This window comes from Arachis hypogaea, chromosome 1, assembly GCF_003086295.3.
Source record: "Arachis hypogaea cultivar Tifrunner chromosome 1, arahy.Tifrunner.gnm2.J5K5, whole genome shotgun sequence".
NCBI lineage: Eukaryota > Viridiplantae > Streptophyta > Magnoliopsida > Fabales > Fabaceae > Arachis > Arachis hypogaea.
In genome coordinates, this window is record NC_092036.1 from 33,780,414 (window position 1) to 33,786,267 (window position 5,854).

Sequence of the window (5,854 nt, forward strand, 5' to 3'; positions counted from 1 at the left end):
ACATCAAAGTTCAATTGTTTTCAAGAAATAAGAACATTTAAACAAATCAGTAGAAAGTAGAAACCTTATTACTTCTGTAGCTAATTTATGACTTCTACCAATTAGCTATAAAAGTTAGAAAGAATTGGTATTTAGTTAGTAAATGAATAAAAACATAATAGAAAGGAATCTAAAGTCAGAAAGCAGAAGGACAAAAACTATAGAATAATAAAGGAGCACAAAAGCAACTTGATATCTTTGGCAATCACTGTATTGCCATCTGCAGCTCTAAGATGTCACAGAACTACCTCCTCAAGACGACCATCTCTATATCCATGCTGTCATTGAAACATAAAACGCAATTAGGATACTTCCAATTTTTAAAAGATGCCTTTTACTCACCATTCAAGCATCAATTTTAACATGGTTGTAAAAGCAGTACCTTTTCAACTATTTTGAGTTCAAAAAATTTGCATTCATGTACCAATTTCATGTAATAATGTCTCAAATCTAACTAATCAGAAAACAACCTAAAAATCCTATTTTAAACATTTTTCAGCTATTCTGAATCAAAACCTAATCTAATCCTATTTTAACAACCTAAAAATCCAATAATCAGAAAACGAATCTAACCTGATTGCATGCCCCTCACAACTCTCGCCAGGTTAAACGAAGGGAATCTTGTGAAGGCTTTCGACAAAACGTCATCGTTCACCTTGTTCCCTAGGTCACCGCAGAACAAGCGATGGTCGTTCTTGATGCGTGAAAACTTGTCTCTCAACAAATTTCCTTTCGACAAGTATACCGAATTGTCGTCAAGTAAAACTCACAATAGAGTGAGGTCGAATCCCACAGGGATTGATTGGTAAGCAACTTTAGTTAGAAGAATATGCTAGTTAACCTAAACAGAATTGAGATTGAGATGTAGGAATTTAAATGACTAGAAAGTAAATAACAGAAATTAAAGTGCAGAATCTTAAATGGAAAGTTGGGAATGTGAGCAGGAATTTAAATGGTAGAAAGTAAATAGAATGGGTAAGATCAGAAATGGGGATATCATTGGGTTTAGGAGATGTTGCATTCTCCAGATCAAGTTCATTCTCATCTCTTCCTCAATCAATGCATTCATTAATCTCCTTGGCAATCTTAAGTGATTGGATCCCAATTTCTTGGCAATCCAATCTCTCTAAGCTTGAACAATTGCCCAATTCCTTGATTTAATTGCTCATGGGAAGAGATGAAAGTGTGGTCACTGATTATACCACATGTATTTCCAAATCAAAGTGTTGGGAGGATTAAATGTCACAATATCCATCCAAACCCCAATTTGGTCCAACATGAGAAAGCATTTCTAGCATGATTTCCTCATCCCTTTTCCAAGGTTCAAAGGATATCCAATTATGGAGAGTTTCTTTTCCAAGACAACTGATGAGCGGATAATTTATACGCTTTTTGGCATTGTTTTTAGTATGTTTTTAGTATGTTTTAGTTAGTTTTTATTATATTTTTATTAGTTTTTAGTTAAAATTTACTTTTCTGGACTTTACTATGAGTTTGTGTATTTTTCTGTGATTTCAGGTATTTTCTGGCTGAAATTGAGGGACTTGAGCAAAAATCTGATTCAGAGACTGAAAAGAACTGCAGATGCTGTTGGATTCTGACCTCCCTGCACTCGAAGTGAATTTTCTAGAGCTACAAAAGCCCAATTGGCGCGCTCTCAACTGCGTTGGAAAGTAGACATCCTGGGCTTTCCAGCAATGTATAATAGTTCATACTTTTTCCGAGATTTGATGGCCCAAATACGCGTTCCAAGTCAGCTCAAGAATTTTGGCGTAAAGCGCTGGAACTGGCACAAGAATGGGAGTTAAACGCCCAAATTGGCACAAAAGCTGGCGTTTAACTCCAAGAAGAGTCTCTACACGAAAATGCTTCAATGCTCAGCCCAAGCACACACCAAGTGGGCCCGGAAGTGGATTTTTATGTAATTTACTCATCTTTGTAAATCCTAGGCTACTAGTTCTCTACAAATAGGACCTTTTACTATTGTATTCATATCTTGGTAGCTATCTTTGAGTAGTCTTATGCTATCTTAGATCATGGGGGCTGGCCTCTCGGCCATGCCTAGACCTTGTTCTTATGTATTTTCAATGGTGGAGTTTCTACACACCATAGATTAAGGTGTGGAGCTCTGCTGTACCTCGAGTATTAATGCAATTACTATTGTTCTTCTATTCAATTCGGCTTATTCTTGTTCTAAGATATCACTTGTTCCTCAACTTGATGAATGTGATGATCCGTGACACTCATCATCATTCTCACCTATGAACGTGTGCCTGACAACCACCTCCGTTCTACTTTAGATTGAGTGGATATCTCTTGGATCCCTTAATCGGAATCTTCGTGGTATAAGCTAGAATTGATGGCGGCATTCAAGAGAATCCGAAAGGTCTAAACCTTGTCTGTGGTATTCTGAGTAGGATTCGAGGATTGAATGACTGTGACGAGCTTCAAACTCGCGATTGTGGGGCGTTAGTGACAGACGCAAAAGAATCACTGGATTCTATTCTGACATGATCGAGAACCGACAGCTGAATAGCCGTGCTGTGACAGGGCGCGTTGAACATTTTCACTGAGAGGACAGGACTGTAGCCATTGACAACGGTGATGCCCAACATACAGCTTGCCATGGAAAGGAGTAAGAAGGATTGGATGAAGACAGTAGGAAAGCAGAGAGACGGAAGGGACAAAGCATCTCCATACGCTTATCTGAAATTCAATGAATTACATAAGTATCTCTATCTTTATTTTATGCTTTATTCATAAATCATTCATAACCATTTGAATTTGTCTGACTGAGATTTACAAGATGACCATAGCTTGCTTCATACCAACAATCTCCGTGGGATCGACCCTGACTCGCGTAAGGTTTATTACTTGGACGACCCAGTGCACTTGCTGGTTAGTTGTGCGAAGTTGTGATAAAGAGTTGAGATTACAATTGTGCGTACCATGTTGATGGCGCCATTGATGATCACAATTTCGTGCACCAACAGCTAACCAATTGAATTAAGATAGAAAGCTTTCTAGTAAGATCAAGAGAAAAGAAAGAAGAATAAGAATAAAAACTATAATTGATCCATCAAATTGCAACAGAGCTCCCTAACCCAATGAAAGGGGTTTAGTTGTTCATAGCTCTAGGAATAAAAAATGGCAGAAAAGAAGAATCAATGCTAGAAGTACAGAAAAGTAAATATGCAGAGAGTAGTTCCCAAAAGTGCTAAGCTTCTCTCTAGTTCAAAACTACTCTTATTTATACTACTCCTCATGATCTTCTAGTGAGTTCTTCAAGTCTTGGATGTGGGCTCTGGACTTTGAGTTGAAGCAATTCTCATCTTTAGTGGGCCCAGCTTGCAGAGAAATAAGAATTAGGCTTGGGCATTTAGTGAGATTAACGTTGGGTAATATTTTGAGTGCGAGAACGTTAGTGGCATTCACTTTTTCCACTAACGTTCCACCCTTATATACCCACGTTAATTCCAACGTTAGAAATCTTAACGTGACTTCTAATGTTTCTTACTCAATCCTTGGCCAATGTTAATGGGACTCACTTTTTCTATTAACGTTGGCTTGTGCCCCTTTTCGCAAATGTTAATGGGAATCACTTTTCCCATTAACGTTGCTTGCCTCTTGCCCCTACGTTAGATTTCACGTTAGCTTGGCTAATGTAGCTCCTAACGTGGGTCTCTATCACCTTCGAGAGCGTTAGTGACACTCACCTTTGTCACTAACGCTCCAATTGCCTTAAGTCCCTACGTTAGAACCCACATTAACTAAGTTAATATGGCTCTTAACGTAGTAATGAAGCCATCTCCCAACGTTAGTGACAAAAGTGAGTGTCACTAACGTTGGTTCTTTGAATTCAACTCCACGTTAACTCTCACGTTAACAATCTTAACGTGAGAGCTAACGTAGGCAATGCTAATGATCCAACGTTAGTGACAAAAGTGAGTGTCACTAACGTTGGCGTTGTTGATCCTCTTCCACGTTAGAGTTCACGTTAACTAAGTTAACGTGACTCTTAACGTGGGGCATTGCCTAGTTTCCCAACGTTAGTGGTGTTCACCTTTACCACTAACGTTGAGGAGAAACGTTATTGGAGTTCATGTTTCTCGTTAACGTGGAGTCCTCTTTTTCTTCTACGTTAAGTACCACGTTAACTTAGTTAATGTGGCTCTTAATGTAAGCTATGAATGGCTTCACAGGCGTTATTGGTGATCACTTTTCTCATTAACGTTGCAAGCTCTTTGCCATCCCACGTTAGTAGTCACATTAACTAAGTTAACGTGAATGCTAACGTGGTTCTTCCATGCTTCATTTGTCCTGAAATCAAGCAATTAAAGTGCATCAAAGCTCTAGCTAAAGTCATGAGATTATGCATCATCAAATTCTCATGCAATTCTGGCAAAAATCTCATGATATCATGCAAAATTCACAATAGTTGCTTAAATGAAGGTGTAAGTGTATTTTCACCCAAAACTTGCCTTATTCACTAGGAAAATGCATGAAACTATCCTAAAACAGTAAAGAAAAGGTCAGTGAAACTGGCCTAGATGCACTGGCATCACAACACCAAACTTAAAGCTTGCTTGTCCCTAAGCAAGTACTGAAGTATAAGAAAAATGAAATGAAAGAACAAGAAGATAAAATGGAAGTAGCATTCCTGGTTCATGGAGTTTCATGCATCGCAACTTAGGTTCTTTCCTTTTAGGTTTCAAGCCTTTATCAAATCCCTAGTCACTCTCTTTATTGCATCCCTTGAGGCTTCTTTCTTATTGATCCTTCTCTTCTTCTTTCTTCAAAGTTTATTTTTCTTTTTGCTAGGTGCTTTGTAAGAGGGCGACTCTTTATGATAAGCTTTCAACCAACACTCCCAAACTAGTTGGTTTTAAGGTGCTAGGTGTTAAGACACCCCTAAGGACTTACTCCCTCAAGTCTCTTTCCCTCATACATACACACCACAGGCACATGGTTTGTTATTCTTCTTTCTTGAGACCTTGGTGTCCAGCACCTCTTTGGGTTACTAAGTGCTCTATAACAAGGGTTATTCTTGATAGTGGACTTTCAGCTGATAATCCCGGATTAGTTAATCCAAGTTACCAAGTGATAAGGCACCCCTAAGAGCTTATTCATCCAAGTATATCCCTTGTACATAAACACCACAGACACATGCCTCAATTTTGAAACCCTTGGTGCCTAACATTGTTTCTTATTGTGTTTCCTTTCTTATTTTCACTTGTATTACTCTTTTTCTTTTCTTGTTGGGATCTTATTGGTTAGATAGCCTCAAAGAATGTGTCTCAAACATAGGACTTAGGATGGATAGTTGCTTTCTTTCCTTTCTTGGTGAACCAACTTAGCTTACTAATCATCCTACCACAAACATTCAGAATGCACTTCACAAAATGACTCCACTCTTGTTCTTCCCATAACATTTTCTTTTTTTATTAACTTAAAGAGACAAGCATACAAGTAAGAAAGATGAAAGTGAGCATTCAAGGCATTAGGTTAGCACACTAGGATGTGAATAAGGAAGAACAAGTACAATATGCAGGTTTCATTCAATCAATTTTCACTTAGAGTTCGGTATTTCGAGATGGTTTGATACAACCTCATGATATCTTCCTTGGCGTCATCATCCTAGCAATCACGTCCTTGTCTGTTTCCTTGGATAATGAGGTATGCTCATCCCCTGGGGTTGATTGGAATCCTGTAACATTATTGAAAGTTGCTTGTTCTCTAAGCACTTGGAAAAGAGTTAGCATGCATGTGTATGTGTGAGCGTCTGAGCTTGCCTTGGTGTGTGAACACCAAACTT